Consider the following 23,580-nt stretch of genomic DNA (forward strand, 5'->3'; position numbering starts at 1 on the left):
GTTCCTATTGGTATATACCCATAGTAAGTACGTTTTGAAGCTGTGTATAATACGGGTAAAAATACGACTAGAATTCTTGATGAAAGAAAAGAATGGGAAAGTAACTGTAACCATTTTCGTTAAGTATGAGTGTTTTGATATATGTCTTGAAGTATTCCAAAAGTATTTTAATACATCTAAATACACTACATGTATATACATTTTAACTGAGTCGTTAAGTCATCGTTTGTCGTTACATGTAAGTGTTGTTTTGAAACCTTTAAGTTAACGATCTCAATTAATGTTGTTAACCCATTATTTATTATATCAAATGAGATGTTAAATTATTATATTATCATGATATTATGATATATTAATATATCTTAATATGATATATATACATTTAACTGTCGTTACAACGATAATCGTTACATATATGTCTCGTTTCGAAATCCTTAAGTTAGTAGTCTTGTTTATATGTATATAACTCATTGTTAATATACTTATGGAGATACTTACTTATCATAATCTCATGTTAACCATATGTATATCCATATATATATCGTCATGTCGTTTTTACAAGTTTTAACGTTCGTGAATCGCCGGCCAACTTGGGTGGTCAATTGTCTATATGAAACATATTTCAATTAATCAAGTCTTAACAAGTTTGATTGCTTAACATGTTGGAAACATTTAATCATGTAAATATAAATCTCAATTAATATATATAAACATGGAAAAGTTCGGGTCACTACAGTACCTACCCGTTAAATAAATTTCGTCCCGAAATTTTAAGCTGTTGAAGGTGTTGACGAATCTTCTGGAAATAGATGCGGGTATTTCTTCTTCATCTGATCTTCATGCTCCCAGGTGAACTCGGGTCCTCTACGAGCATTCCATCGAACCTTAACAATTGGTATCTTGTTTTGCTTAAGTCTTTTAACCTCACGATCCATTATTTCGACGGGTTCTTCGATGAATTGAAGTTTTTCGTTGATTTGGATTTCATCTAACGGAATAGTGAGATCTTCTTTAGCAAAACATTTCTTCAAATTCGAGACGTGGAAAGTGTTATGTACAGCCGCGAGATGTTGAGGTAATTCAAGTCGGTAAGCTACTGGTCCGACACGATCAATAATCTTGAATGGTCCAATATACCTTGGATTTAATTTCCCTCGTTTACCAAATCGAACAACGCCTTTCCAAGGTGCAACTTTAAGCATGACCATCTCTCCAATTTCAAATTCTATATCTTTTCTTTTAATGTCAGCGTAGCTCTTTTGTCGACTTTGGGCAGTTTTCAACCGTTGTTGAATTTGGATGATCTTCTCGGTAGTTTCTTGTATAATCTCCGGACCCGTAATCTGTCTATCCCCCACTTCACTCCAACAAATCGGAGACCTGCACTTTCTACCATAAAGTGCTTCAAACGGCGCCATCTCAATGCTTGAATGGTAGCTGTTGTTGTAGGAAAATTCTGCTAACGGTAGATGTCGATCCCAACTGCTTCCGAAATCAATAACACATGCTCGTAGCATGTCTTCAAGCGTTTGTATAGTCCTTTCACTCTGCCCATCAGTTTGTGGATGATAGGCAGTACTCATGTCTAGACGAGTTCCTAATGCTTGCTGTAATGTCTGCCAGAATCTTGAAATAAATCTGCCATCCCTATCAGAGATAATAGAGATTGGTATTCCATGTCTGGAGACGACTTCCTTCAAATACAGTCGTGCTAACTTCTCCATCTTGTTATCTTCTCTTATTGGCAGGAAGTGTGCTGATTTGGTGAGACGATCAACTATTACCCAAATAGTATCAAAACCACTTGCAGTCCTTGGCAATTTAGTGATGAAATCCATGGTAATGTTTTCCCATTTCCATTCCGGGATTTCGGGTTGTTGAAGTAGACCTGATGGTTTCTGATGCTCAGCTTTGACCTTAGAACACGTCAAACATTCTCCTACGTATTTAGCAACATCGGCTTTCATACCCGGCCACCAAAAATGTTTCTTGAGATCCTTGTACATCTTCCCCGTTCCAGGATGTATTGAGTATCTGGTTTTATGAGCTTCTCTAAGTACCATTTCTCTCATATCTCCAAATTTTGGTACCCAAATCCTTTCAGCCCTATACCGGGTTCCGTCTTCCCGAATGTTAAGATGCTTCTCCGATCCTTTGGGTATTTCATCCTTTAAATTTCCCTCTTTTAAAACTCCTTGTTGCGCCTCCTTTATTTGAGTAGTAAGGTTATTATGAATCATTATATTCATAGATTTTACTCGAATGGGTTCTCTGTCCTTCCTGCTCAAGGCATCGGCTACCACATTTGCCTTCCCCGGGTGGTAACGAATCTCAAAGTCGTAATCATTCAATAATTCAATCCACCTACGCTGCCTCATATTTAGTTGTTTCTGATTAAATATGTGTTGAAGACTTTTGTGGTCGGTATATATAATAATTTTGACCCCATATAAGTAGTGCCTCCAAGTCTTTAATGCAAAAACAACCGCGCCTAATTCCAAATCATGCGTCGTATAATTTTGTTCATGAATCTTCAATTGTCTAGACGCATAAGCAATCACCTTCGTTCGTTGCATTAATACACAACCGAGACCTTGCTTTGATGCGTCACAATAAATCACAAAATCATCATTACCTTCAGGCAATGACAATATAGGTGCCGTAGTTAGCTTTTTCTTCAATAACTGAAACGCTTTCTCTTGTTCATCATTCCATTCAAATTTCTTCCCTTTATGCGTTAATGCAGTCAAGGGTTTTGCTATTCTGGAAAAGTCTTGGATGAACCTTCTGTAGTAACCAGCTAGTCCTAAAAACTGGCGTATGTGTTTCGGAGTTTTCGGGGTCTCCCACTTTTCAACAGTTTCTATCTTTGCCGGATCCACCTTAATACCTTCTTTGTTCGCTATGTGACCGAGGAATTGAACTTCTTCCAACCAAAATGCACATTTTGAAAACTTAGCGTACAATTCTTCCTTCCTCAATACTTCTAACACCTTTCTCAAATGTTCACCGTGTTCTTGGTCATTCTTTGAGTAAATAAGTATGTCATCAATGAAAACAATGACAAACTTGTCAAGGTATGGTCCACACACTCGGTTCATAAGGTCCATGAACACAGCTGGTGCATTAGTTAAACCAAACGGCATGACCATAAACTCGTAATGACCGTAACGTGTTCTGAAAGCAGTCTTTGGAATATCATCTTCTTTCACCCGTATTTGATGATACCCGGAACGTAAGTCAATCTTTGAATAAACAGACGAGCCTTGTAATTGATCAAATAAGTCGTCGATTCTCGGTAGTGGGTAGCGGTTCTTGATGGTAAGTTTGTTCAACTCTCGGTAGTCGATACACAACCTGAATGTACCATCTTTCTTCTTGACAAACAAAACAGGAGCTCCCCACGGTGATGTGCTTGGTCGAATGAAACCACGCTCTAAAAGTTCTTGTAATTGGCTTTGTAGTTCTTTCATCTCGCTGGGTGCGAGTCTGTAAGGAGCACGAGCTATTGGTGCAGCTCCTGGTACAAGATCTATTTGAAATTCAACAGATCGATGTGGGGGTAATCCCGGTAATTCTTTCGGAAATACATCGGGAAATTCTTTTGCGACGGGAACATCATTGATGCTCTTTTCTTCAGTTTGTACTTTCTCGACGTGTGCTAGAACAGCATAGCAACCTTTTCTTATTAGTTTTTATGCCTTCAAATTACTAATAAGATGTAGCTTCGTGTTGCCCTTTTCTCCGTACATCATTAAGGGTTTTCCCTTTTCTCGTATAATGCGAATTGCATTTTTGTAACAAACGATCTCTGCTTTCACTTCTTTCAACCAGTCCATACCGATTATCACATCAAAACTCCCTAACTCTACTGGTATAAAATCAATCTTAAATGTTTCGCTAACCAGTTTAATTTCTCGATTCCGACATATATTATCTGCTGAAATTAATTTACCATTTGCTAATTCGAGTAAAAATTTACTATCCAAAGGCGTCAATGGACAACTTAATTTAGCACAAAAATCTCTACTCATATAGCTTCTATCCGCACCCGAATCAAATAAAACGTAAGCAGATTTATTGTCAATAAGAAACGTACCCGTAACAAGCTCCGGGTCTTCCTGTGCCTCTGCCGCATTAATATTGAAAACTCTTCCGCGGCCTTGTCCATTCGTGTTCTCCTGGTTCGGGCAATTTCTAATAATGTGGCCCGGTTTTCCACATTTATAACAAACTACATTGGCATAACTTGCTCCGACACTACTTGCTCCGCCATTACTCGTTCCGACACCATTTATTCCTTTCGTTCTATTAACCCCTGGTCCGTAGACCTCACACTTCGCCGCGCTATGACCATTTCTTTTACACTTGTTGCAAAATTTGGTGCAGAACCCTGAGTGATACTTTTCACACCTTTGGCATAGCTGCTTCTGATTGTTATTGTTGTTGCGGTTATTATTGTTGTTGGGATGATTGTTGTAGTTGCTGTTGTTGTTGTTGTTGTTGTTGTTGGGCCGTTTGTTGTAGTTGCGATTGATGTTGCGATTGTTGGGATAATTGTTGCGATTATTGTTGTAATTGCTGTTGTTGTTGTATTGGTGATTCTTATCACCGTTTTCCTCCCACTTTCTTTTGACTTGCTTCACATTGGCCTCTTTCAGCAGTCTGTTCTTTAATTCTTTCTTCAATCTGGTTCACTAGTTTGTGAGCCATTCTACATGCCTGTTGTATGGAGGCGGGCTCGTGTGAACTTATATCTTCTTGGATTCTTTCCGGTAATCCTTTCACAAACGCGTCGATCTTCTCTTCCTCATCTTCGAATGCTCCCGGACACAATAGGCACAATTCTGTGAATCGTCTTTCGTACGTGGTAATATCAAATCCTTGGGTTCGTAACCCTCTAAGTTCTGTCTTGAGCTTATTGACCTCGGTTCTGGGACGGTACTTCTCGTTCATCAAGTGCTTGAATGCTGACCACGGTAGTGCGTACGCATCGTCTTGTCCTACTTGCTCTAGATAGGTATTCCACCATGTTAACGCAGAACCTGTGAAGGTATGCGTAGCGTACTTCACTTTGTCCTCTTCAGTACACTTACTTATGGCAAACACCGATTCGACCTTCTCGGTCCACCGTTTCAATCCGATCGGTCCTTCGGTTCCATCAAATTCCAAAGGTTTGCAGGCAGTGAATTCTTTATAGGTGCATCCTACACGATTTCCTGTACTGCTAGATCCAAGGTTATTGTTGGTATGTAGTGCAGCCTGTACTGCGGCTATGTTTGAAGCTAGAAAAGTACGGAATTCCTCTTCATTCATATTCACGGTGTGTCGAGTAGTCGGTGCCATTTCCTTCAAAATAGTCAAATGGAACAAGTTAATCATACAGAATATTAAGAGTAGTTAATAGTATTTCGTAGCATAATATGAACTCATTTATAAAAGCTTTTTCTTCATATTAGCGTTTTATAAGTTTAAATTCGGGTAGTACCTACCCGTTAAGTTCATACTTAGTAGCTACTATACAATTCAACTACTACAATTCTATATGAAAAACTGATTATAATAATATTTCGCGTTCAAACTTTTACACAATATTTTACAAACTTACAATACCGCTTATTTTACATATAGCATGAAATATAGCACACAATAACTTTGATACAAGATAGTTGTGAAGGTAATTCTAGCTAGTACACAAGTCGTTCAGTAAAGGCAATAAAGACACGTAATTCATACGTCCAGAAACAAGTCATGCATTCTGGTTTTACTAGGACTACTTCCCATCCTTGGTCTTGTGGAACATAACCGTTATGGCCGTTGATAAGACAGCGTGTTAGTAACGTCGTCAAAGGGACGAGGGTTACGTAATGTCCAACAGTCCCGTAACAATCTAAAAACCTCATTTCTTACCCCAATTACCGACTCCGTCACTTGTGGGAATGTTTTGTTTAATAGTTGTAGCCCGATGTTCTTGTTCTCACTTTGGTGAGAAGCGAACATTACTAATCCGTAAGCATAACATGCTTCTTTATGTTGCATGTTAGCCGCTTTTTCTAAATCACGAAGTCCAATATTCGGATATATTGAGTCAAAATAATTTCTTAACCCATTGCGTAAAATAGCATTTGGGTTCCCCGCAATATATGCGTCAAAGTAAACACATCGTAACTTATGGATTTCCCAATGTGATATCCCCCATCTTTCAAACGAAAGCCTTTTATAAACCAAGGCATTCTTGGAATGTTCTTCGAATGTCTTACAAACTGATCTCGCCTTAAATAGTTGTGCCGAAGAATTCTGACCGACTCTAGACAAGATTTCATCAATCATGTCTCCGGGTAGGTCTCTTAAAATATTGGGTTGTCTATCCATTTTGTGGTTTTATACTGTAAAATAGAAAAGAGTTAGATTCATAAAAAAAATACTTATTAATACAAGCAATTTTTACATATATCTTAAAGCATAAGCACACTATATTACACCACACGAATACAACTATCTTATTCCGACTCGCTTGTTTCTTTTTCTTTAGTTTTGGTTCGTTTTGCCAAGTTTCTAGGGATATATGATGTTCCCCTAATTTTAGCCGTCGTTTTCCACATTGGTTTAGAAAAACCTGGTGGTTTAGAGGTTCCCGGGTCATTGTTACAACTTAAGGACTTCGGGGGTTGACGATACATATAAAGTTCATCGGGGTTGGAATTAGATTTCTCTATTTTTATGCCTTTTCCCTTATTATTTTCTTTTGCCTTTTTAAATTCAGTTGGGGTAATTTCTATAACATCATCGGAATTCTCGTCGGAATCCGATTCATCGGAGAATTGGTAATCCTCCCAATATTTTGCTTCCTTGGCGGAAACACCATTGACCATAATTAACCTTAGTCGGTTGGTTGAGGATTTTCTTTTACTTAACCGTTTTATTATTTCCCCCACCGGTTCTATTTCTTCATCCGGTTCCGATTCTTCTTCCGGTTCCGATTCTTCTTCCGGTTCCGACTCTTCTTCCGATTCCTCTTCGGGAACTTGTGAATCAGTCCACGAATCATTCCAATTTACATTTAACTCTTCATTATTATTAGGTGAGTCAATGGGACTTGTTCTAGAGGTAGACATCTATCACATAATATCAAACGCGTTAAGAGATTAATATATCACATAATATTCACATGTTAAAAATATATAGTTTCCAACAAAATTTGTTAAGCAATCATTTTTCAAGTAAACACGGTCGAAGTCCAGACTCACTAATGCATCCTAACAAACTCGATAAGACACACTAATGCAAAATTCTGGTTCTCTAAGACCAACGCTCTGATACCAACTGAAATGTCCCGTTCTTATTGATTAAAAACGTTCCATATTAATTGATTTCGTTGCGAGGTTTTGACCTCTATATGAGACGTTTTTCAAAGACTGCATTCATTTTAAAACAAACCATAACCTTTATTTTATCAATAAAGGTTTAAAAAGCTTTACGTAGATTATCAAATAATGATAATCTAAAATATCATGTTTACACACGACCATTACATAATGGTTTACAATACAAATATGTTACAACAAAATAAGTTTCTTGAATGCAGTTTTTATACAATATCATACAAGCATGGACTCCAAATCTCGTCCTTATTTAAGTATGCGACAGCGGAAGCTCTTAATAATCACCTGAGAATAAACATGCTTAAAACGTCAACAAAAATGTTGGTGAGTTATAGGTTTAACCTATAGATATCAAATCATAATAATAGACCACAAGATTTCATATTTCAATACACATCCCATACATAGAGATAAAAATCATTCATATGGTGAACACCTGGTAACCGACATTAACAAGATGCATATATAATAATATCCCCATCATTCCGGGACACCCTTCGGATATGATATAAATTTCGAAGTACTAAAGCATCCGGTACTTTGGATGGGGTTTGTTAGGCCCAATAGATCTATCTTTAGGATTCGCGTCAATTAGGGTGTCTGTTCCCTAATTCTTAGATTACCAGACTTAATAAAAAGGGGCATATTCGATTTCGATAATTCAACCATAGAATGTAGTTTCACGTACTTGTGTCTATTTTGTAAATCATTTATAAAACCTGCATGTATTCTCATCCCAAAAATATTAGATTTTAAAAGTGGGACTATAACTCACTTTCACAGATTTTTACTTCGTCGGGAAGTAAGACTTGGCCACTGGTTGATTCACGAACCTATAACAATATATACATATATATCAAAGTATGTTCAAAATACATTTATAACACTTTTAATATATTTTGATGTTTTAAGTTTATTAAGTCAGCTGTCCTCGTTAGTAACCTACAACTAGTTGTCCACAGTTAGATGTACAGAAATAAATCGATAAATATTATCTTGAATCAATCCACGACCCAGTGTATACGTATCTCAGTATTGATCACAACTCAAACTATATATATTTTGGAATCAACCTCAACCCTGTATAGCTAACTCCAACATTCACATATAGAGCGTCTATGGTTGTTCCGAAATATATATAGATGTGTCGACATGATAGGTCGAAACATTGTATACGTGTCTATGGTATCTCAAGATTACATAATATACAATACAAGTTGATTAAGTTATGGTTGGAATAGATTTGTTACCAATTTTCACGTAGCTAAAATGAGAAAAATTATCCAATCTTGTTTTACCCATAACTTCTTCATTTTAAATCCGTTTTGAGTGAATCAAATTGCTATGGTTTCATATTGAACTATATTTTATGAATCTAAACAGAAAAAGTATAGGTTTATAGTCGGAAAAATAAGTTACAAGTCGTTTTTGTAAAGGTAGTCATTTCAGTCGAAAGAAAGACGTCTAGATGACCATTTTAGAAAACATACTTCCACTTTGAGTTTAACCATAATTTTTGGATATAGTTTCATGTTCATAATAAAAATCATTTTCTCAGAATAACAACTTTTAAATCAAAGTTTATCATAGTTTTTAATTAACTAACCCAAAACAGCCCGCGGTGTTGCTACGACGGCGTAAATCCGGTTTTACGGTATTTTTCGTGTTTCCAGGTTTTAAATCATTAAGTTAGCATATCATATAGATATAGAACATGTGTTTAGTTAATTTTAAAAGTCAAGTTAGAAGGATTAACTTTTGTTTGCGAACAAGTTTAGAATTAACTAAACTATGTTCTAGTGATTACGAGTTTAAACCTTCGAATAAGATAGTTTTATATATATGAATCAAATGATGTTATGAACATCATTACTACCTCAAGTTTAGTAGGTAAACCTACTGGAAGTGATAAGAAATGATCTAGCTTCAAAGGATCTTGGATGGCTTGAAAGTTCTTGAAGTAGGATCATGACACAAAAACAAGTTCAAGTAAGATTTTTACTCGAATTAAGATAGTTTATAGTTATAGAAATTGAATCAAAGTTTGAATATGAATATTACCTTGAATAAGAAAGATAACCTACTGTATATAACAAAGGTTTCTTGATCTTAGATGATTACTTGGAATGGATTAGAAAGCTTGGAAGTAAATTAGTAAACTTGAAGGGATTTTTGAAGTGTTCTTGAAGTGTTCTTCCTATGATGATTATAGCTTGATTCTTGAAGTGATTTTTGATGAAGATGATGATTAACTACTGGAAAAATACGTTCATAATAGTGTGGGTGTGTTGAGAGAGAATTAGAAAGAGAATTGGAAGTGAAATGGAGTGAATGATGAGTGGTAATTGGTGAGTGGTGAGTGGGGTTAAAAGGAGTTCTAGTTAGTTGACTAGCTCATGGTAGAAGTTAAAATTGATTAGTCATACATGACATAATCAAGAGTGGAATCCCATGCTAGTTCCTATTGGTATATACCCATAGTAAGTACGTTTTGAAGCTGTGTATAATACGGGTAAAAATACGACTAGAATTCTTGATGAAAGAAAAGAATGGGAAAGTAACTGTAACCATTTTCGTTAAGTATGAGTGTTTTGATATATGTCTTGAAGTCTTCCAAAAGTATTTTAATACATCTAAATACACTACATGTATATACATTTTAACTGAGTCGTTAAGTCATCGTTAGTCGTTACATGTAAGTGTTGTTTTGAAACCTTTAAGTTAACGATCTCAATTAATGTTGTTAACCCATTGTTTATTATATCTAATGAGATGTTAAATTATTATATTATCATGATATTATGATATATTAATATATCTTAATATGATATATATACATTTAACTGTCGTTACAACGATAATCGTTACATATATGTCTCGTTTCGAAATCCTTAAGTTAGTAGTCTTGTTTATATGTATATAACTCATTGTTAATATACTTATGGAGATACTTACTTATCATAATCTCATGTTAACCATATGTATATCCATATATATATCGTCATGTCGTTTTTACAAGTTTTAACGTTCGTGAATCGCCGGCCAACTTGGGTGGTCAATTGTCTATATGAAACATATTTCAATTAATCAAGTCTTAACAAGTTTGATTGCTTAACATGTTGGAAACATTTAATCATGTAAATATAAATCTCAATTAATATATATAAACATGGAAAAGTTCGGGTCACTACACTTGGCATAATTGATAACAAAGTATTAAAACCTTGGGTTAAACGCAGTCGATAACCTGGTGTAATTATTAAACAAAGTATTAAAACCTTGTTACAGTTTAAGTCCCCAATTAGTTGGAATATTTGACTTCGGGTATAAGGATAATTTGACGAGGACACTCGCACTTTAAATTTATGACCGATGGACTGTTATGGACAAAAACCAGACGGACATATTAAATAATCCAAAACAAAGGACAATTAACCCATGGGCATAAAACTAAAATCAACACGTCAAACATCATGATTACGAAAGTTTAAATAAGCATAATATATTTTATTTCATATTTCCTCGTACTTTTAATTATTGTCATTTTTATTATTGTTATTTATTTTATATTGTTAGTTAAATATCGTCATTTACTTTACACTTCGCTTAAAATATTAAATCGACAAACCGGTCATTAAACGGTAAAACCCCTCTTTTATATATTATTATATATAATTATATATATTTTGTAGAAATATAGTTAATTAAAATATAGTGTGAAATAAGCCAGCTCCCTGTGGAACGAACCGGACTTACTAAAAACTACACTACTCTACGATTAGGTACACTGCCTATAGTGTTGTAGCAAGGTTTAGGTATATCCCATTTGTAAATAAATAATTAAAACTTGTGTAATTTGTAACGTATTTCGCAGTAAAATATAGTACTATCACGTACCCCCACGCTACCACATCAAGTTTTTGGCGCCGCTGCCGGGGAACTTGGCGAAACGCTAGATTTTTAATAAATATATTTATATATCATTTTAGAAAAACAATATAAAATTTAAAAAAAAAAACCGAAAATGCAAACTCCACGACTCGCGGAGTTCGCAGGCTTAAAACTCCACGACTCGCGGAGCCACCCTGACAGACGCACCCAAAACCCTAATTTGGCATTTATTACGAGTATAATTTAATTATTATTATTAAAACTTAATTAGGTTTATATTTAATTTTAATATTTAGTTTTAGTTTTTAAATTAATTTGTATTTTAAATATTAATTAGTATTATTAAATATATATATATATAAATTAATACTTTTATAAAATAAATAATATAAAAATAATATTTTTATAAAAAGAAATAATTTTTATAACTTTAAGTTTATTTTTATATTTTGTATCTTTTCATTTGTTTTAGCGTAATATTTGTATATTTTTCGTTCGTAGCTAGTTTTAAGACATAGTTTTTGCCGTAGCTTATTTTTATTTTCTAGATTTTTAGGCTTTGCCGTAAAATCCCTTAAGTGCTTTTTCTTTAGATTAAGATTTAGGCGCTTTAGAATTTTACGACGCCGTTTTTAGATTTTAGTGCCTAATTAAGTTATTGCCGTTTTGAATATAGAATTCCTTTAAGCTTTAATACCTTTAGGCGCAACTTTTTAGATATAATTTTTAGACTTTTAAGTTACGACGCGCTATTTTCTTATTTTAATTTTTCGACGTTTTTCGACGTGCATTCTTTTTCTTTCTTATTTCTCGACGCTTTAGTTTTTAGGACTTAGAAATTTTCTCTATTTCTTATCTAATATCTCAAACGGAAAGAAAAATTATTTAAGTGGTTAAATTAATGGACGTTGACAATTTTCTGCTTCGTAGTAATAGTTGGATTTGTTAGTGGCTGAGTTGTGAGCTTCCGATTTAAAGGGTTCTGGCTCCCTGCTGCATCTTTTGGCTATTCGAAACGTGAGCAAAAGCAGAAAAGTCTATTAATTGGACAACTTATATAAGTTTTTCTATTTTTATAACTAATAGGATAATTAGTAAATGCACCACATTGTAGCTAAAATTTGGCCATCGCAATAAAATGGAAAATTTTGAAAACAAGGCTATGGAAACTCTTTTTGATATCCAAAATCAATTAAATCAATACTCTCAAACGGGTGTTGATGACAATTCATTCGGTCAATCTTGGATCACGAATGACGAAACAATAATTGGTTGTGAAATCTGTGGAGATTATCACTCAACATGGGAATGTTATTATTACGTTCCTATGGAAAATTACGCACCCATGGAACCTGAATGGAATGATTATGAAGAATACAATTCAAATTGGGATTATTCCCAAGAATATTTCCAAACTCAACAACCAGTAGACGAGGAAAATTACGTGTCTGAAAATTTATTAGACAATATGAAAATCAAACTCAAAGAACTTGATGCTTAAAATGAACAAATGAGAGAGTTTGTAAATAGGCAAGCTGAAACTCTATCAGATTACACACCTATTGATCTAAGGAGTCGTGTGCAAGAAAATCTCATATCATCGAATTTTGATGAATTCGAGAGCTCCGAAATCACCAATTATCCCGATGATACTTTTTATTCAGTCTTACCAATTTCACAACATATCAACACATTAGCCTCTACCGACGAAATCATCAATCCATCAATGGATGATGAAGAAGAAGAAAGGGTGACAAATTGGTACTATTGGAAAAACGATAACGTTGAAAATTTTACCCCCGAGACCAAACCAAACTTCTCCATTCCACAACCGTCTAACCCAATATTCTCAATAGACGAGTCATCTACCGAAGATGAACTCCGAGCTGTAATAGATAATGACACCTCAGATTTCACCCAATTGGGTAATAGAGGTGAAAACTTTGATCCCGAGAATGAACAAAAGGAAATGTTAGGAATTGTCCACCCTATAGAAATATGTATGTCGGTGTATATCGATCCATTTGACCAAGAACCAGAAAAGACACATATCCATTTACTAAAAGCTACACTTAAAAAAGAATTAAGTAGTGACAATCGGGTGAGTCTAAACTTTAAACCCATTGATATATTATACACCACACGAGATGTAAATAACTGGCTCACTACTCTAATTCGTGGAACTTATTCTACCGACTTCACATGTCGTCAGCTAAGTGTGGAGAAGTCTAACCCCACTTAACGTTAAATCAGGGGTTCAGGTTAGTGCATAACTCGTTAAATAAACATGCATAATAAGTAAGGGTAAAAGATGCATTTTCAAATATTAGCAAACAGTTTAGAAAAGCAACCGTTTTTGAAGAAAAACATGTGTGATAAAACAAGAAGGAATGAACGATGAGGCGCGCCATCTATCATTCGATGAGCTTTGTAATTACAAACTGGGTATTTTCAATCACTTTTCTACACTTATCACCCTCGTGAATTTATAATTAAAGTCTGATTTCGTGCAAATGAGGGCATTGCATGATCTCAAGTGTAGGGAAGGGTTATAAATTCTCTCGGGTTTACACTTGGTTTATTTGCCAAATTTTTTGAAAATTTGAAAAATTTTAAACTAAATGAATTCAAAATCATGTTTATACATATTTATGAACGATGAAAATTAGGTGTTAATACCGAAATTATCGTTATCTCGGAAAGGACATAAATTGAGAAACACCCTAAAACGATTGAATTCATTTAAAATGGAATAAAGGATAATAAAAAGGCAAAGAAAGAAACTAAGTGTGAGGAGAATGTACCAAGTTATTCAATTAAAAACTATCTATCACATGTTTCTGTAAAGTTATTGCAGGTACTTTTGTTTTGGACGATTTTAATCAGTTTTACCCGATTTACTGTAATATATTTGAAAGAAAAGATGGATCTACATGATGAATCAATTCCATCATTAAAAGGAAGTAAATTCTTCTGAAAAAGACACTCGCTTCTTGATTTAGGTCAGGAAGTTGTCGTCCAGACCAGCTGTAGTTTGACGAAAAACCTAGAAAAGTCATCTCTAAAATCAGCAGGAAATCCACGGACCTCAGCATAAAACAGGGTCGCCAAGTGGTCAGACCTATCCTAACCATGAGAGGATCTGTCTTGTAAAATGGGGAGGACGCCGTGCAAATTAGCTTGATAAGACTAATGAATCAGACCCCCAGAAAGGATAATCTCCTTAAAGATTAAAAATCAGCTTTTAAGACTGATATTACTCAATCCTTGAGATTGACCTTAAAGATTGAGAATTCAAACTCATGGAATTCAATGATATCTAAACTCGAGCTTGAACGAGAAAATATTTTGATCAAAATTATAAACCGGTTTGTTTTCTGAAAACCCATTTTCAATGCGTTCATTACCATTGAACGTAAAATCCTAGGAATTCACCTGGAATTCATTAGGTCACCTGAACCAAATCGGGTGTCAACCGTAAGAACGGTGGTTGCATAGCTTGGTCAGAGACAGGACCTTGTGCCAGACCGAAAAATTATAGGATGATCTTTACTATTGCTCCTACAAAGGATAGTACTAGCATCCGACACGTTTATAGACCATAATCAAAAGCAAGTCACGGGACATTGCCTTAACAGTTGCTTGTTCATCGCTTTCCTTTACAACCGGACGGTAGTTTATCGAAAGGTAATATACGGGACAAGTGAACTGGACGTGTTGCTTTCCTAATACAAGGTTAGCAAGTAGGTAACACAAAACCACAAGTGTTGAGCTAAAATTTTCAAATATGAAACCCACACAACCCACAAACATATTTTGCAAACACCGGTGAAGTGTTATTCCAGAAAACTTATCTAGGGTAAAAGCTAGATTGAATTTTCAAAGATCAAATGTTTTCATAAAGATCCAATTTCCTTAAGGATCTACATTTTCATAGTCATGTGGGACTGTAAACCGCCTTTCAAATGTGCACTTTGCTTTGGAAACCGAAAGTAAATCGGCTATTTGATTGCAAGTGTCGTTGACCTAAACCCGAGGCAACTGTGGATGACACACCCACCTTTAACCATGGTTTTATCGTTACTATCATTGTTTATACCACCATATCAAAATCACTGATGTACAAAGTGTGATGAATAAAAAAGTGATTCATGTATGTTTTTATTTCAAGTTCTGTATTGCTTGAGGACAAGCAACGCTCAAGTGTGGGGATGTTTGATAAGGCTAAAAAGGAACATATATTTCATAGCAATATCCCTCCTAAATAATAGGTTTTCATATGTAATTGTATTATATTTTCATTGTAATTGTTTAAATAAATAAGTGCGAAGACAAAAGGCGAAAACGAAGATTTGAAGACACAAACGTCCAAAAAGCTCAAATGTTCAAGATACAATTCAAAAGGTTCAATTTATTGATGAAAAACGTCTAAAAATGACAAGAGTACAAGTTACAAAATTCAAAGTACAAGATATTAAATTGTACGCAAGGACGTTCGAAAATCCAGAACCGGGACATGAGTCAACTATCAACGCCCGACGCAATGGACCAAAAATTATGAGTCAACTATGCACAAGAATAAAATATAATATATAAATAATTATATAAATTATTTATATATTATAAATATATATATATAATCATGTCGACAAGCTATGAGACAAAAGATCCTGAGCTGGATTTTCAAACTCCACGACTCGCGGAGTTTGAAGGCCAAAAACTCCACGACTCGCGGAGCTGTCAGAAATCAAAACGCCTATAAAAGGCCATGCATTCTGCCGAGTTTATATATAATAAATAATAATAATAATACTCTGTAATAAATAAATAATAATATATATATATATATATATATATATATATATATATATATATATATATATATATATATATATATAGGATAGTTTTATATTAGTTAGTTTGGGTTATGTAAAGGTTATTTTACGGGTTTTTGAAGGCAAAATTCTGTCCGTGTAACACTACGCGATAAATACTCAATGTAAGTTATGTTCTCCTTTTTAAATTAATGTCTCATACTTAAGTTATTATTATGCTTATTTGAGCCAAAGTAATCATGATGTTGTACTAAATATTAAAGACGGGGTAATTGGGCTTTGTACCATAATTGGGGTTTGGACAAAAGAACGACACTTGTGGAAATTAGACTATGGGCTATTAATGGGCTTTATATTTGTTTAACTAAATGATAGTTTGATAATTTTAATATAAAGATTTACAATTGGACGTACCTATAAATAACCACATACACTTGATCGGACACGATGGGCGGGATATTTATATGTACGAATAATCGTTCATTTAACCGGATACGGGAATGGATTAATAGTCTATGGAATTATTAAAACAGGGGTGAAATTATGTACAAGGACACTTGGCATAATTGATAACAAAGTATTAAAACCTTGGGTTACATGCAGTCGATAACCTGGTGTAATTATTAAACAAAGTATTAAAACCTTGGTACAGTTTAAGTCCCCAATTAGTTGGAATATTTGACTTTGGGTATAAGGATAATTTGACGAGGACACTCGCACTTTAAATTTATGACCGATGGACTGTTATGGACAAAAACCAGACGGACATATTAAATAATCCAGGATAAAGGACAATTAACCCATGGGCATAAAACTAAAATCAACACGTCAAACATCATGATTACGGAAGTTTAAATAAGCATAATATATTTTATTTCATATTTCCTCGTACTTTTATTTATTGTCATTTTTATTATTGTTATTTATTTTATATTGTTAGTTAAATATCATCATTTACTTTACGCTTCGCTTAAAATATTAAATCGACAAACCGGTCATTAAACGGTAAAACCCCTCTTTTATATATTATTATATATAATTATATATATTTTGTACAAATATAGTTAATTAAAATATAGTGTGAAATAAGTCAGCTCCCTGTGGAACGAACCGGACTTACTAAAAACTACACTACTCTACGATTAGGTACACTGCCTATAGTGTTGTAGCAAGGTTTAGGTATATCCCATTTGTAAATAAATAATTAAAACTTGTGTAATTTGTAACGTATTTCGTAGTAAAATATAGTACTATCACGTACCCCCACGCTACCACATCAATAATACTCAGTAATAAATGCGAAACTAGGGTTGATCAGGCGTGTCAGGTCAAACTCCGCGAGTGCGGATTTCAGCTGGCAAAAATTACCGCGAGTGCTGTGTATGAAGATTCAGCTGAGTGCAGGTCAAATTTCGCGCAGGTTCAGTTTTTAATTTATATTTTATATTTTTTTCTGTTTTTAAATAAAATATTTATATAAATTAAATAAAAATTTATATTTAAAAACTAAAAATAGAAATAGAGAAAATTTATAAAACTTATATATTTAACAAACTCTTAAAAATATATAAATTTTGTTTTTCTTTTTATATTTTTGAATATATTATTATTTTTTCAAAAACGTATATTTTTATAAGAAAAATAATTTTTTTTATATATATAGCGTTGCGCTTCCGGCGTTTAAGCAAGAATGTCCCCGGCTGCGGCGCCAAAAATACTTGATGTGTGCGAGGCGTACTAGGAAATAGTTATATATTTATTAGGAAAAACTATTAAATACGATACAATTTTACACAAAATATTTATTTATTTATAGAATGGATATACCTAAACCTTGCTACAACACTTATAGGCAGTGTACCTAATCGTACAGTAGTGTAGTTTTTAGTAAGTCCGGTTCGTTCCACAGGGATCTTTAAACAAGCTTAACGCTATATTTTTTTAACTTATACTATATTTATAAAAATACAAAAATATATAAGTAGTATATTAATATTATAACTGAGAATACATGCGCTGTTTTTACAACTGCTTTATTAAACGCTTTTGAAATATATTTTGGACTGTGAATACATGAAATGCTTTTATAAATGTTTGACGAGATAGACACAAGCAAAACATTCCTCAAATGAATTATTATGCAGACAGAAGTTCTGCAGATTATTATTGAATTATGTGGACATAAAAACATTCTTATTGTTAGCCATGACGATCCCAATCAAATTTCGGGACGAAATTTCTTTAACGGGTAGGTACTGTGACGACCCGAAAATTTCCGACCAAATTTAAACTTATTCTTTATATGATTTAGACACGATAAGCAAAGTCTGTAATGTTGAGTCTCAAAATTTTGAAATGTTTTTCATGAATTCAATTACCCTTCGACTGTCCTCGATGATTCACAAATCATTGCTTGTAAGTATGTGGATATATATAAAAATGTGTATATATAAATATATGTATAATACATATAATAACTGGAACATTAATAAACTATTATATACACTTATAGTTATAAATAAATAAGTACAATAAAATACATTGTAATAAAAACTATTATTTTATATGTATATCTCTTGTATATATATATTGTTGTATTTAATTTAAATATTTAATATATATTTATTTGTGTAGTAAATTTTGTTATTTAAAAACGTTTATATATATACATAGCTTATATTGAATATAATTATTTATGAGTTTAAATGGTAAATGTCTGTAGTTTTCGATTGACGTTTAATTATTTTTAAAATTATATATATATGAAGTTTTAAAATAAAAGTTGTTCCAAAATTTGAATAAAAAGATAATAGTTTTGATAAAAAAAAATTTTACCTTTTCGAACTAAGTTTTTGTACTCTGTACATATAAATTGGAACAGAAAATAAATAATTATCGAACCTTTTCATCAGGTTTCAAACAGTTAATGAGTGAAATAATTAATTATATTTAATCTAAAATTTTGGAATTTTTAGTAACACTTTTATACGACAACTGTTTAGCAATGGACATGATATAGCACTGTGTGTGAAAACTGCCCGTACAAAAGACAATCATGCGATGGCTTTACTCTTTAATTCATTCAAATCCCACGTTTTGTTTTCTCTTCTTAAATGTAGTTAATTATTATTTAATGGTTGCTTTTGCTTTAATAATACTCCCACTTGTGTCAATCATTTTAGCCGTGAATGAATTATTAGTGTGATACTTTGAATTATGATTTGAGTTTGCTTTAATCATATATTAGTATCTTATGTCTACATATAAACATATACATGCATATATCACGCACATCACTATCTTGTTTGTCTAACACTTACACGGCAAACCACAGTATCTTTCTAATTGTTACTATGTATTGCTTTTATTTTAAGCGTTATAAAAATAGATAGATGATATTCAACCATCACTACCCTTAACCTTCCTTGACTCGACCATCCGCCAACTTCTCCTTTCTTTCTCTCCTCTATCCCTCACTTTCTTTTTCTATTTTGAACGAGAACAAACTGCGTATTTATTTTCTTTCTGTTGTAATCATAATCAAATCGCCATGTAACAGTTACAAGCTGTACGAATAGAAAGGAGGAAGACTCAACAAACCAAACTCGTCACCTTCTAAAACCGTCACGTATTGTCACCATAGGCACCATCTTCCACCGTCGATAATCACCACCACCATTCTCTTCTTCGTCCATTAAACCATCTAAACCCGCCATCATTCGACAACCATTACCACTCCACAGTCACCATGGTTTCATCTTCTCACCTTAAACCACCACCTATATACTATCAGGTGTATTATTTTTTTTTTCTGTTTACACTTCGAACTAAACTTACATATAACCCATCACCTTCTTAAAACAAACCCATGTAAACTGCTAGCTTTCAGTTTACCATTTACCCAACATCATTTCAATCCACCACTTTACACCAACACAAATCCATTAGGTTAATAACCTATGAATATTATACGTGTACTTGTTTCGGTTTCACCTTGAAACCCATCTGATAGACATCACCACCTGCGATATTTCTTTTTATCTATTTTGTGTCCAACAACGATAACAACCCACTTATATATATATATAAATATATAGACATATGTGCATCATCAAACCATAATTATAATTATAATAGCCTTTAGCTCGATAACTCATATCATTCATCTTGTTTCATTCATAAACCGCCGATAAAACCACACAGATTAGTTGCTGCATTTATAGCTACCTATTATTCGTTGTTTCTGTCGAGCAGGTCGACCTTATGACCATCTCCAACCACCTTAAACTGCTGCTGCAGGTCTCTGTCTTGATTCAATGACATAATTCAAATGCAAAACTGTGACTGCTGTGCGTCTACTTCTGTTTCTGGCTCCTATCGAAAACCCACTCAAGAATAGCTCTAAAATTGCTATTGTATCAATCCCTTTCAGTATATGGTTGTTATATTTTCGTGTAAACAACTATTAAAATAATTCAAGAATAATATTATTAATAATAAAGGTGACAGGAAGAGGAATTATTGATTAGGTTATGTTAATGGAAGATGATGGGAAGATGATGATTTGATGATGCATTGTGACCCAGACGAACCCCCACATCCATTATTCCATCGATCACTTTCATAGGATCAGATAATTTAATTAAGTTTTGTTTTGGGCTGCCATATGTTTGAAATTGGGCCGAGATTGTTTTGTTACTTGGGCCATTTAAATGAGTTACCAAATTGGGGCTTGTGAGGCAAATTGGGCAGCTACTTACAATCCCACATATTTCTATTTCTTGTTCGATAGTAATACAAACACCCACACATTTCTTAAGGATAAGATAACGATGATGATATGTGATGTTCATGAATTAGAGTATTGAAGATGACAGAAAAATTGAGTTAAATATTATCAGGATATAAATATAAACAGAAAGACAGACTTGGGGTAATGGTTTAGTGTGTGTTTGTGTGAGCGGGAGGTCACGGGTTCGAGTCCCGTTCGTGGCAGTTTTCTTTTTAAGACATCTTTTGAGGTAGTTTTTATAACAAAATTATTATTATTATTATTATTATTATTATTATTATTATTATTATTATTATTATTATTATTATTATTATTATTATTATCATTATTATTATTATTATTATTATTATTATTATTATTATTATTATTATTATTATTATTATTATCATTATTACCTATACCATTATTATTAAAAAAAAAAAAAGAATTACGTTCATGAAAGTAAAAGTTTTGAAAATATTATTAAAGTTATAAATATATTTTTATCATATTAACAAAAATTATATAAATATTCTTGTATAACAAGCTAGGTATTTTTATTAAAGTACTAATCAAATATATATATATATATATATATATATATATATATATATATATATATATATATATATATATTAATATAACTATACAAGTATTAAACATCATGAATATATACATAAACTAAATTCATATAATATATATATATATATATATGTGTGTGTGTGTGTGTGTGTGTGTGTGTGTGTGTTCAATTACAATTATGTATATTAATAAATATACAAATGATATAGGTTCGTGAATCCGAGGCCAACCTTGCATTGTTCAATGCCGTCATATGTATTTTTACTACAAAATACAGTATCGTGAGTTCATTTGATTCCCTTTTTACTCTTTACATTTTTGGGACTGCGAATACATGCGCTGTTTTTACAACTGCTTTATTAAATGCTTTTGAAATATATTTTGGACTGTGAATACATGAAATGCTTTTATAAATATTTGACGAGATAGACACAAGCAAAACATTCCTCAAATGAATTATTATGCAGACAGAAGTTCTGCAGATTATTATTGAATTATGTGGACATGATAATTGCCACCATTGAATTATGTGGACATGATAATTGCCACCATTGAATTATGTGGACATGATAATTGCCACCAGTTGATGTGAATGTTATATATCGAGAGAATAATTTTATACACAGGTTATGTGTATGTTATTTTTGTGCACAAGATATGTGTACGGTTACTATGATTTATGGAAATGGTTTCGTACACGAGAAAGATGTACTGTATTTAAAAGATATAGCATGTACATTACAGGTGGGTATAGGATTCGGGCCCATTTGTACCATGCAGCATTTAAATTTTGTGGTCTATCAAAATGATATATTTTATTGTTTTAAGATAAACCTATGAACTCACCAACCTTTTGGTTGACACTTGAAAGCATGTTTATTCTCAGGTATGAAAGAAATCTTCCGCTGTGCATTTGCTCATTTTAAGGACATTACTTGGAGTCGATCATCGCTCTGGGATCAAATGTTGATGACTTCGTCCAGATGGATTAGGACGGGGCATTTCAGTAGAGGCCAAAGCACTCCCTACTAACGATGCACGGGTTGTAATTACCTTCTTAAAGGGCATCTTTGCACGATTTGGCACCCCCAAAACCCCTCATTAGTGATAGAGGGACCCACTTTTGTAATGATCAAATGGAGAAAGTGTTGAAACGATACGGGGTAACCCACAAAGTTTCAACATCTTACCACCCACAAGCAAGTGGGCAAGTTGAGAATACCAACTGGTCATCGAAGCGAATCTTAGAAAAGACAGTTGGTACGAATCCTAAGGAGTGGTCTACAAAGCTTGAAGATACATTGTGGGCATTTCGTACGGCCTACAAGACACCGATAGGCACGACTCCTTATCGTTTGTTATATGGTAAAGCATGCCATCTCCCTTTGGAGATTGAACATAAAGCTCATTGGGCTTTAAAGGTGTGCAATATGGATTACCATGAGGCGGGTCGCTTTCGTTTAGATCAATTAAACGAGTTGGATGAGTTGCGCCGTGACACATATGAAAACTCAGTTATTTACAAGGAAAAAACCAAACGTTGGCATGATAACCGAATCAAAAACCCGAAAGAATTCAAGGAGGGCGATCGAGTCATTCTCTATAATGCTGTTTATAAGTTATCGCCTGGAAAGTTAAAGTCCCGATGGAACGGGCCATTCGTTGTGAAGAAGGTGTACCCATATGGTACAATTAAGTTAGTGAATTCGAAAGGTGAAGAGTTTAAGGTAAATGGCCACCGGGTCAGACCTTACATTGATGGTTTTCTTGAAACCAAAATCGAAGATGAGGTTAACCTCAACTTCGAGCCAAAAAACTAATGAATGCAGAATTGAGTCCCGTGAACGACTCGATAATAAACTTCACTTTGTTGTATAGTTTGTATGTGTAGGTTTGATCGCGGTTTTATTGAGTCTAAAATGCTATATGATTTCATTGGGGTCGATTACTTGATGTTTTTATTGGTTGTGCGGTCCTTAAAGGTGATTATTAGTTGATGAATAAGTAGAAATGTCGAAGTACCAGGTCATGCATAAGGTCGCGGCGCGATGCTTATGGCCGCGACGCGAGTTTAAACTATTTTACGGATCAGTCAGCATTTTAAATTGATACCTGACAA

Source organism: Rutidosis leptorrhynchoides, chromosome 3 (genome assembly GCF_046630445.1).
Source record: "Rutidosis leptorrhynchoides isolate AG116_Rl617_1_P2 chromosome 3, CSIRO_AGI_Rlap_v1, whole genome shotgun sequence".
In the NCBI taxonomy this organism is placed as follows: domain Eukaryota; kingdom Viridiplantae; phylum Streptophyta; class Magnoliopsida; order Asterales; family Asteraceae; genus Rutidosis; species Rutidosis leptorrhynchoides.